The following is a 10845-nucleotide window of genomic DNA, read 5'->3' on the forward strand; positions in this document are numbered from 1 at the left end:
GGGCATGTTGGCCCATGGGGGCTCATCATTCAGAATATCAAAGTAGCATAAGCTCATGGTGTTGATGTAGTTTTTGCAGGGCGTTGGATTTTCTGAAATACAATCAATCAAACACACACAAAAAATTTCACCTGCTATCCTCGAGCTATACAGGCTTTATTCAGTAAAGTAATGAAAATTTATTTTATCCAATAATATAAAATATTGATTCAAATGATAGTCAATCCTCATCTCATTTCAACATATATAATAGTTAACATTTCCTGTCTCCTATTAGTAAAACCTATTTTTAAAACGTGTGAAAAATTTTAGATGTCAATGTAAAAATGCGTGGATGAGTACATAGATTTTCAAAATTCTTTTACAAGGTGTATAAGCCAACGTTTGAAGATCCTGGAGTAGGACACTTGCCATCAAGGATCATGGTTATTCTTATTCTATTTCAAGGTATGCTGACTTTCTACTATGTGCCGGGCACAGTGAGCCTTCTTCGGACTAAGAGCATTTCTCTGTGCTCCAGAAATGCTCAGTCTCCTGGTGGTGGGTGACCTGGTCTCAAAGAGCTCTGCTGTCAGCCTTCCACACTGAGAAGTGTGTGCATCAAACACCAGGAGCAGAAGTTGTGACTCACACAGAAGGTCATCTTGAGAGGGCAGTAGGCATCCAGTCACACATTCTGGGCCTTGAGTGTTCTGGTGTGTCTGGGTGAATGAAAGAAGTGTCAGCTCAAGAGGGCCTGCAGTGTGGGGTGCATGTTCTCCTGGGAGTACACCGGGGACCCAGAGAGCCAGGACACAACTGGGCACACACAAAGGTCACAAGTTATAGAATATGCATACACGCTGGGATTGGTGCTCGGACATGTCATCCCACAGGTGTGTGAGATACGGAAGTTGTGGCCTCGGGGCCAGCTGTGGATCAGTGTGGGGCATCATCCACAGAGCCACCGAGGAGGAAGCTGGGCTTGAGCGGGACTTTGAATGACGGACAGGATATGGGGAATTGGAGAGAGGTAGAAAGGTGCCCAATCGCCATCAGACGTGTGTTGAGCAGCTGGTCTGTGCTCAGCAACTGTCAGGACCCTGAGGAACTGGGGGAAGTGGATACAGATTTGATAAGGGAACCCAGGAAAATTCAGGTCTCCCTGCAGGGAAGTATGTGATTAAGGCCTTGGTCCCTGAGCAATGAGAACGCCAGGAATTTAGAAGAGGGAAAACTCGGGGCGCCTGGGTGGCTCAGTGGGTTAAAGCCTATGCCTTCTGCTCAGGTCATGATCTCGGGGTCTTGGGATCGAGCCCCGCACTGGGCTCTCTGTTCAGCGGGGAGCCTGCTTCCCCTTCCCCCTCTCTCTGCCTGCCTCTCTGCCTGCTTGTGATCTCTGTCTGTCAAATAGATAAATAAAATCTTAAAAAAAAAAAAAAAGAGGGAAAACTCCCACTGGATCTGATGGGTTAGGCAAGAGGGGTGGCCTTGGAGAGGAGAATGAGCCCAGTAGGAAGGGTAAATAGGATGTGGATTGTGGGGAAGAGGTAAGGGCATCCCAGGTAGAGAAAACAACGGTGGCCTAGGCTTGACCTAGAACCATCCTGCCGTGTTGAGCAAACAGCTAAATGAAACACTCAAAGACTGGGCTGCTAAATCCGTCTCTCCGTCAGTGAGCAAACATTTTCGAAGCACCTGTCTGCCAGACACTTCAGGTAACCAGTGAGGAAGACCCACTGAAGGATGGGGAAGAGGGCTGGGAAGAAGAGGTTCAGATCACAGGGAAGCTTACAGCAGGAGGTCGCAGCGGGTCTGGGAAGCTGGAAGAGGGCAGGTGGCTCAGGGTACACTGGTGGAGTGAAGGAGGCTTTAGAAAGCAGGATTGTGACCGAACAGGGAGGGTCTCGAAAGCCAAGGAAAAGCAACTGCTCTTCACTCCCAGCATGTGTCACATGATGGAGCTCGAAGCCGTCACATGTCCTTCTCTGCGGAGACGGCTTATTGCTGGTTAAGCCCCAGGAGGACGCAAGCGACGGCCCCTTGCAGGACGGGTTTGCACCGAGAGGGGGTGGACAGCAGGGAGCCAGTCAGGGACACAGTCACACAGCCTGCATTATTCGGTCTCGGGCCCCCAGGGAGGACAAACACATCCGTGCAGTTGATTTCAGGAAAGATTTACACCACAGCTGCATAGATTGACCTCGTTGTCACTATTGACATTCTTCCAAGGGAGAGCTTTACACCCTGGTTGAGGGGAGAGGGGAGTGGGCACACATATATAAATTTTGCTGGAAAGCAAAGAGGAGACCATATTATCATTCCAAAAATATGATCCGATTTCCCACATATTCATTACCAGCTATCAAATCTGCTTCCTCCTCTCTGTGTTCTTCTTGCTCTCTTTTAAAAAAAAAAAAAAAATCTTAACGTTCTTGTGGTACTATGACCATTATATCCACGGTATTTACAAGAAACCCTCACTACAACCGCAGCTGTTAGAATCATGCCCCATTAGTGAAGCAAGGCCCAACAGCTCAGAGAGGAGGAAACAGGGTTGGGTCTTCAACTGCCCAGTAATCAGACCACAGCCCGGGACCATTTGGTCACATTCCAGTCCGGCCCTTAGCAAGACCATGTGTTTTTATGCAGCCGTTTCCAGGGTTCTCGGTTACAGGGAACATCTGGGACGCGTGTGTAAGCCTTCTTCACAAAGCAAGGCCCAGGGTGCAGGGGGCGGTGACAAGGGGCGGAGCTCTGTGCACACACTCCAGCCCCAGAGCAAGCGTGCTCTGGGGGGCAGAAGTCTGTTTGCGGACGCATTGGTTCCTATGGAGCAGTTAGACGTGTGGGTCTGTGGCTCCTGCCAGGAAGACTGACATCACGAGTTTGATTGGTGGGATTGGTAAATGGGTCAGTTAGCTTTGCACAGAGGCAAACTTTGTTCTCTTCACTTAGCTGCACCCCCAACCTGGCTGGCCCGAGACAAATGGCAACCAGGTGACGGGAGTGGTGCTCTCCCCAGGGAAAGCAACTGTGAGCTCATCCTCTCAGAGGGCGGGTCAGGAATGTCATCCTCATCCATGGAGAACGGTTTATTGTTTTTGCAAGCACCCCATGTGTAATATCTTCAGCTGCCCTCCCAGGAGCCACGCTGTAAATATAAAATATAATCTCATTTACACTTTAGGCAGGCAGCAAGATACATCGGGTTGATCAAAGCCTTGGACACAGGAGGAGCCAAGACTTGCTTCCCATCTTTGGGTCAGAGCATCAGTACTTGGCATGAAAAAGTACTGAAGACCAAGGGAGGGTTGATGTAAATCATTTAAACCAGAGGCTTAAGGCAGCAGATTGGGATACAACACTGTCCCTTTCCCCAGGGGAACACAAGCAAACAGAAACTGTTTCTACAAAGGGTCTTGAGCAGGAGATGTTAAAAGGCAAATGCTTATCAGTAACCTTTGATTTAAAAGATTCCTGGCTGTAGAAACAGTGTTTCTGTCCCTCTTACCACCCGCTTAGATTTGACAAGCGAGTTGAACCGTTCCTTTTTACTCTGAGATGTTCAAAAACGTGTGTGCAATCTGCAGGCAAGAAGGTTTTCTTTCAAATGATTCTCCGTCTACCTACAGGAAAGAGAAGACATGAAATCGTTGCAGAGCCAGATGGTCTGGCTTTCTCTGCGTTTGGCTACGAATGAGACACAGCCCATTCTGAGTTGTCAGGCGTGCAAGGTGCATCCCTGCACCTACATCACCATCACTCTTTCCTTAAAGAGCCTCTAAGCTACCACAGTAAAAGTAATCCCTCCACATGCTTTCAGGCTACAGTTTTCTTTTTTATTTTTTCCTTTAAGAGGTCATTGCCCATGGGGAAGATGCATTATTTTTTTCTCATTTTATTATTATTTTTTAATTTTTATTTATTTTTTCTCATTTTAACTGGCACCTGTAATTCTTTCAAGGACATGTCCTATTCTATCTCTAAAGTTGATGCCAAGCCGTGATCTTCCTCATATAGGTATGTCATTCTGGACTCAGATCTGAGAGGGTGGAGGAAGAGAAGAAAACGTAAATAAGATGCTAAAGCAAGGGGCACCTGGGTGGCTCAGTGGGTTAAGCCTCTGCCTTCAGCTCAGGTCATGATCTCAGGGTCCTGGGATCGAGCCCCGCATCGGTCTCTCTGCTCGGCGGGGAGCCTGCTTTCCCCTCTCTCTCTGCCTGCCTCTCTGCCTACTTGTGATCTCTCTCTCTCTGTCAAATAAATAAATAAAATCTTTAAAAAAAAAAAAAAAAGATGCTAAAGCAAAAAAAAAAAAAAAATCAGTCCATGGACTCATTAGCATGCTATTTTCATTACTCGAATACTTTCCGGATTACTGGGTGCTCATTTTGGAAATAAAAACATCTATATCAAAACATCAACAAAAATATTTATAGCCAATATATCTAAAGATTAATATTCTTAATGCATTTGAAAAAAACTTTGAGCTGAAAGTCAACAAGTTTTTGACCCACAAAAAAACGTCAGTTGCCTATGGCTCATCAGAATACGAAAGCTTTAACAGATAAATGGGCCCAGACTATTAGTAGAAAATATAAATGGCTTCAAACACATGAAAAACCATGTAACTTAATAACCAAAAAAATGCAAATAAAAAGCAAAACCAATCTGTTTTCAGCTATCATAAATAGCAGGAATGCTCAGTAAGACTGACTGTCCAATGCTCAGCATAAAGAAACAAGAATGGTGCTTGAGGGGATGCAAGTTGGCATAACCTTCTTGGAAAGCAAATTAGTGATAATGTAACAAAAAATGTGGGTTTTTGAATGTTCAAATCTTAGTTCTAGTAATTCCAGCTCTGTGAATTTATCTGGGGGAAAACTGTTCTGTCCAAAGATGTACATTGCAGTATTTATAACAGTAAAAATGTGGAAGCAAGCCCCATATCCAAGAATAGAGAAATTAAGCAGTAATCAGAAGCAAGGAAAGTAGCCTTAAACAAACTTGTCTATAAATCTCTCTCTGGCTGTTTAATAATTGTGTGATGTTAGACACACTACTAAAACTTTGAGCCTCAATATTTTTTAGCAATTTGTATCATTGAAAATAATTCCTACTTTGTTGGGCTCTTGTCAGGATTAAATGGGAAAATGTATATAAATTGCTTAAAACTGTGTCTGGAATGCAGAAAATATCAGCTTCTCTGTATTATTATTATTTGGCCATCCTCAATATTCTTCAGCTGTTGGAAGAATATTTAAGCATTATTTGTAATAACAGAAAATTTCAAATTATGTTATGTGAAAAGTCAGAGTATAGAACGAAATAGAGATCATGGTCCAGACTCTGTAAAATATGCATAGAAAAAAAAATGGATGAAAGAGAAATCAAAATTTAATGGGTTGACTGGGTCTTAGAATTAGGGGCGATTTTCCTATGGGCTTTCAACTTCTGTGTCATTTCCAAGTGAGCTATAATGAGCATGCATTATTTTTATCATCGAGAAAGGATAAAATATATTTCTTAAAATACATCACCAGCCTCTGGTGTTGGTTTCCAGACAGAGCAGGTAGTTGTTTTTATCCATGGCTCCCAGGCGGGAGGGACGGGTAGCTGAGAGGCAGGAACAGAGGTCTAGATGAAGAGCTGGCACCCCGGCTTTGGGGTCCTGGATTTCCACTTACCCTGCAGTCCTGGCTGTCGTGGGCTGTGCTGCTATGGGGAGAGCATCCAGAGAGATCTGCTTCACTGCAGAGCTGGTGGGGAAATGCCTCCTTACTCCCACACTGGGTTTCTTGTGGAGCTCTCTGATACAGTTTGGTTCCCTTCTCCTGATGCTGGTGGGATGGAATAATTTGGCCAAGATATTCTTTCAGCTCATATCCCTGTGATGGGCTGAATTGTGTCCCCCTAAAATTTACATGTTGAATTCCTAACCACCGCCCTCCCCCTGCCCCCACTGCAGGATGTGACCTTATTTGGAAATAGGGTTGTTGCCAAAGTATTGGGTTAAGATGAGATCACCTGGGTGAGCTCTAACCCTATACAACTGGTGTCCTTATTAAAGGAGATGTGGACATAGAGACAGGCAGAGTGTGGGCACATTCTCCAGGCAGGGAAGGCACCCCCTGAAGGCTGGAGTTATACTGTCATGAGCCAAGGAACCAGCGGAAGCTTGGAGAGAGGCCCAGAGTAGATCCTTCATAGCACCTTCTAAGGGAGCATGGCCTTGCTGACACCTGGGTTTCAGACTTCTGGCCTCTGGAACTGTGAGGCAAGAAATTTCTGTTGTTCAAACTCCCCCTCCCCTTCATCTTGTGGTACTTTGTGAGGGCAGCCCCAGCGAATGAAGATGGCGCCCTTTCCTTCAGCCCACATCGCCTCTTCCTCCTTCCCTCCCTTCCAGTGACAAAAATAAAAGACTTCTGAATCAAGTGAGTGTTCTGTCACAGTCTATTGGACAGAATGGTGCCCACTACCCTTCCCCAGGGCTCTGCACAGTCTTCGACTCATTGAAGTTGCTCAGTGAACCAGTCATGGTCCAACCACAGTGGCTTTCTGGTCAGTCACATGTGGCGAGTCATATGTAAACTCTGCCACCTGCATCCTGCGGGGCTGTGTATATGTATATAAGAATCTGTGTATGTCCTCACAGAGTGGGTCTTTATCCCATATACCATAATGATGATGAGAGAAAACATTATGTGATATTAGTAAGAACAAACCTAAAGTACTGTATTTAACATGTCATAAATTTGTTTGAATGTGAAAGAGGCCCCAGAAGTGGCTTAACAAGTTAGAAACACACGTCTCTCTCCTGTAGAAGCCCAAGGTGCCATGGGGCCTTGGCTTGTGAGGTTTCTTTATGTTATGGACAGAACTTTGCGTCCCCTTCAAATTGCTATGTTAAAGTCTTACCCCAGTGTAATGGTATTGGGAGGTGGGTCTCTGGGAGGGAATTAGGTTTAGATGTGGTCATTAGTGTGGGGCCCCATGATGAGATTAGTGTCCTTAGAAGAAGAGAAAGAAAAACTGGGGCGCTTTCTCTCTGTCACATGAGTAATAAGCTGACCATCTAGTGGGACCTTCATCTTAAGCTTCCCAGCCTCTGAAACTGAAGAAAGGTCTGTTGTTTAAGCTGTCTATTCCATGGTATTTTGTTGTGGCAGCTTGAGTGACTAAGACAATCTTCTTGCTCTGTCAGCATTTCCCTTACCACTGTATCACACCCTCATTTCCAAAAGGATTCCCTGTCACATTGACATTACTCTCAACAGAGAAGAAGAAAGGGACAGGGAGAGCCTAGTCTGTCCCACTGAGGCAAACTGCATACAACACTGGCCCCTGTGTCCCACTGGCCAGGAGTTGATCCCATGACCATTCTCAAAGCAAAGGGAGTGAGAGAATATAATCTTTTTTTCCTGGGCAGACAGTGACCAGGCTAAAAAACCCATTTTTTTTTCTTTTTCTGAGTATTTTTTTTGAAGTATACTTGACACACCATGTTACCTAATTTTAGGTGTACATCGTCATCCAACATCTCTATGTGTTGTGCGATGCTCACCACAAATGTAGCTACCATCTGTCACAATACAACATCACTGCAATACCATTGGCGATATCCTCTAGGCTGGCTCTTTTATTCTGGCTTATGCATTCCATAAATGGAAGACTCTATCTCCCACTTCCCTTCACCCATTCTGCCCATCCCCCACCAATTTCCCCTCTGACAACCATCACTGTATTCTCTGTATTTATGGGTCTGTTTCTGCTTTTTGTTTGTTTGTTTTGTTTTTTAGATTCCACGTATAAGTGAAATCATACGGTATTGTTTTTCTCTGTATTATTTCACTTTACGCAATATCCACTAGGTCCATCCATGTTGTTGTGTATGGCAAGATCTTATTCTTTTTATGTCTGGGTAATAGTCCACTGTAGATATATACACACCCTCTTCTTTATCCATTTATTTATAGATGGACACTTGGGGTGCTTCCATATCTTGGCCATTGTAAATAATGCTATGATAAATATAGGGGTGGACGTATCTTTTCAAAGTAGTGCTTTCACTTTCTTTGAGTAAATATCCAGTAGTAGAATTACTGGATCATATAGTTTTCTATTTTTAACTTTTTGAGGAATCTCAATACTGTTGCCCACAGTGGCTGCACCACTTTACCTTCCCACCAACAGCGCAGGAGAATTCCCTTTTCTCCACATTCTCACCATCGCTTGTTTCTTATCTTTTTGATTCTAGCCATTCTGACAGAGGTGAGGTGATAGCTCATTGTGTTTTTGGTTTGCACTTCCCCGATAATGAGTGATCAGCATCTTTTCATGTGTCTGTTGGCCATCTGTATGTCTTCTTTAGAATAATATCTATTTGAGTCCCCTGTCCATTTTTTAATGGGATTATTTGGGGGTTTTTTGAAAAATTTTATTTCTGTGGGAGAAGGAAAGATGACTTTTTGGGAGTAACCTGCTCTTTCCCTCAGCAACCAGATAGATTTTTGTGACATGACCTTTTTGCTAAGGTGGGAACACCTGAGAAGTACATGGTTTCCCTGGCACTGGGGAAATCACTGAACAATGTATTAGCTGGAGAGAGATGGAATCCTGTTTGCACTGTGGGAAATGGAGCCCCTTGGGCAGAATGAACCATTATACCTACTCTTCTCTTGCTCCTGTGTTTACATCTAATGAGCATTTGTCTCTTCTGGGATCCACCGTCAACTTACCTGTCAGACAAGAAACTAGCCTGTGGGTACATTTACTTCCTTTCAGAAGACTGAGCTACTGGGTCCCATCATCCATGTAAGACAACTACTAAATGTACAGTGACCTGGGCACTGTTAGAGCCACCAAACTCTGCCCAGAAAGGACTGAAGGAAAGTAATCGTGATGTTTTGTGTCTTCTAGAAATTTAGCATTGTGAAGGGAGCTCCAGGAAGGAACTCAGAATGGAAGATTCTAATTTTAGTTTTGCTGGTTTCAAGCTTGAGTTCTAGGAACCATGGCATCCTCACCTATAAAATGAGACACTGAGATTTACTATACAAACCATTAGGTGTTTCTATATGCTATGAAACAGAGATTCTATGCATGCCCAATTAAGCAGCATGAACTGAATTCCCCTCAGGCTCAGGAAACAGTGGGCTGATATGACTTGACTTATTTAAATTGAAAAAGAAACACAGGTAAACTTACAGTGTCCACAGTTTAGACAGCAAGTTTTTATTCACAGGAAGACAAGGAGTAAGGTGACATCCATATGAAGAAACATGGATTACCATTTAGCTTGGAGTCATGAATCCAATGGACAAGTGGTGGAGTCTGGAATTACCCTACGAGGTAGAGAGGAGCCCAGGTGTCCTTGACAGTCCCACTGATGGCTGGGAGTGACCTTCCCTCACCTCCCCCCCCACCTCCATCCCCTCAGTGCCAAATCTCAGGGTCAGGGCAATGTTAAGAAGCAAATTGTAACTAGCATGAGGAAGAGGAAAATTATGTGTTTATGGTGAAAAAATTTAAGTGGAAGCCCTCATGATAAGTCATGTGTGTGACAGACCAAGAGTTTACCTCTGCATTTGTGAAAGCAAGTCTGTCTGTCTTTCTTTCTTTTTCTTTCTTTCTTTCTTCCTTTCTTTCTTTCTTTCTTTCTTTCTTTCTTTCTTTCTTTCTTTCTTTCTCTTTCTTTCTTCCTTCCTTCCTTCCTTCCTTCCTTCCTTTCTTTTCTTTCTTTCTCTTTCTTTCTTTCTTTCTTTCTTTCTTTCTTTCTTTCTTTCTTTCTTTCTTCTTTCTTCTTTTGTTTAAGATTGTATTTATCTGACAGAGAGAGAGCAAAAGCAAGGGGAGTGGCAGGGAGAGGGAGAGGGAGAAGCAACCTCCCCATGATCGGGGAGCCTGCTTAATCCCAGGACCCTGCTGAAGGCAGACATTTAACCGACTGAGCCACCCAGGTGACCCGCAAACTATCATTCCAAAAACGCTGCAATTACAAGAGGTAGGAAATACAGATGATCAATCCACCTGATAATTAAATTTTAAACATGTTTTTGGGGGAACAAATTGGATTCTATTTTCAGAATCAGTGGCTTAGAGATGTGGATTACCTATTAATATAAATCTGCTTCATCTAAGTTTTCACCACCATAACTTTCCCTCTGTTTTGTTTCCATCGCCATAGTATTGTATTGTTATGACATTATGTATGTACAAATAGAAATGTCTGTCAATATCAAATAAAAGATATCTTTAGGCTCTTTAAATTTTTCAATTACTTTCTTCAGTGTGTCTTGACTAATTCTGGACTTTCCTCTTCGGGCTCCTTCCTGTTTTCTTTAAGTTTCCATCAGTGATTCACCACCATCTAGTTCTCGTTTCCAGTATATAACACTGTACTGGCATAGAATAGGCATTCAATAAATATTTGATGAACAAATGAATCCGTATTAGTGGTTCTTAATATTCGGAATAAAGACTCCTTAGGGAATATGGTGAAATCAGTGGATTCTCTCCCCAGGTAACAGAACTCACAATTTTGCATGACAGTTTCAGGGCTCATAGCACCCATCCTCTGACCTAAGGGCTCTTCAAACCCCAGACATCACATTACAGTGTGAGCATTTTTGAAAACACTAAAAGCTATTTGCTATAGGTACCTGATCTAAGAAGGGAAGATAGTTTCCAATATTAAATTTATGACCCAGTAATTCAAGACACTGTTTCCCACTACTGGTCCCAGAGGCACTGTCTGTAATGAAGAAAGTCTGGAGAAATCAGTACCTGAAGCATCCACAAAACTAATTTAGCATAAATTGCCCAAAGGGAGGCCATCTCTAGGTCTCCTGCCCAGTAAGC

General features: G+C 43.5%; 1 long non-coding RNA gene across 1 annotated transcript; it reads right to left on the reverse strand.

Annotated features, from left to right (window-relative positions):
- Nucleotides 1-2700: 2700 nt before the first annotated feature.
- LOC116870082 lies at nucleotides 2701-5889 on the reverse strand. The gene is made up of 3 exons (XR_004383174.1): nucleotides 5523-5889; nucleotides 3931-4024; nucleotides 2701-3608 (listed from the first exon to the last, which is right to left on the reverse strand). It is a non-coding gene; the product is annotated as an uncharacterized LOC116870082 (long non-coding RNA).
- Nucleotides 5890-10845: the final 4956 nt, after the last annotated feature.

This window comes from Lontra canadensis, unplaced genomic scaffold, assembly GCF_010015895.1.
Source record: "Lontra canadensis isolate GAN:19392208 unplaced genomic scaffold, GSC_riverotter_1.0 scaffold21, whole genome shotgun sequence".
Taxonomy (NCBI): domain Eukaryota; kingdom Metazoa; phylum Chordata; class Mammalia; order Carnivora; family Mustelidae; genus Lontra; species Lontra canadensis.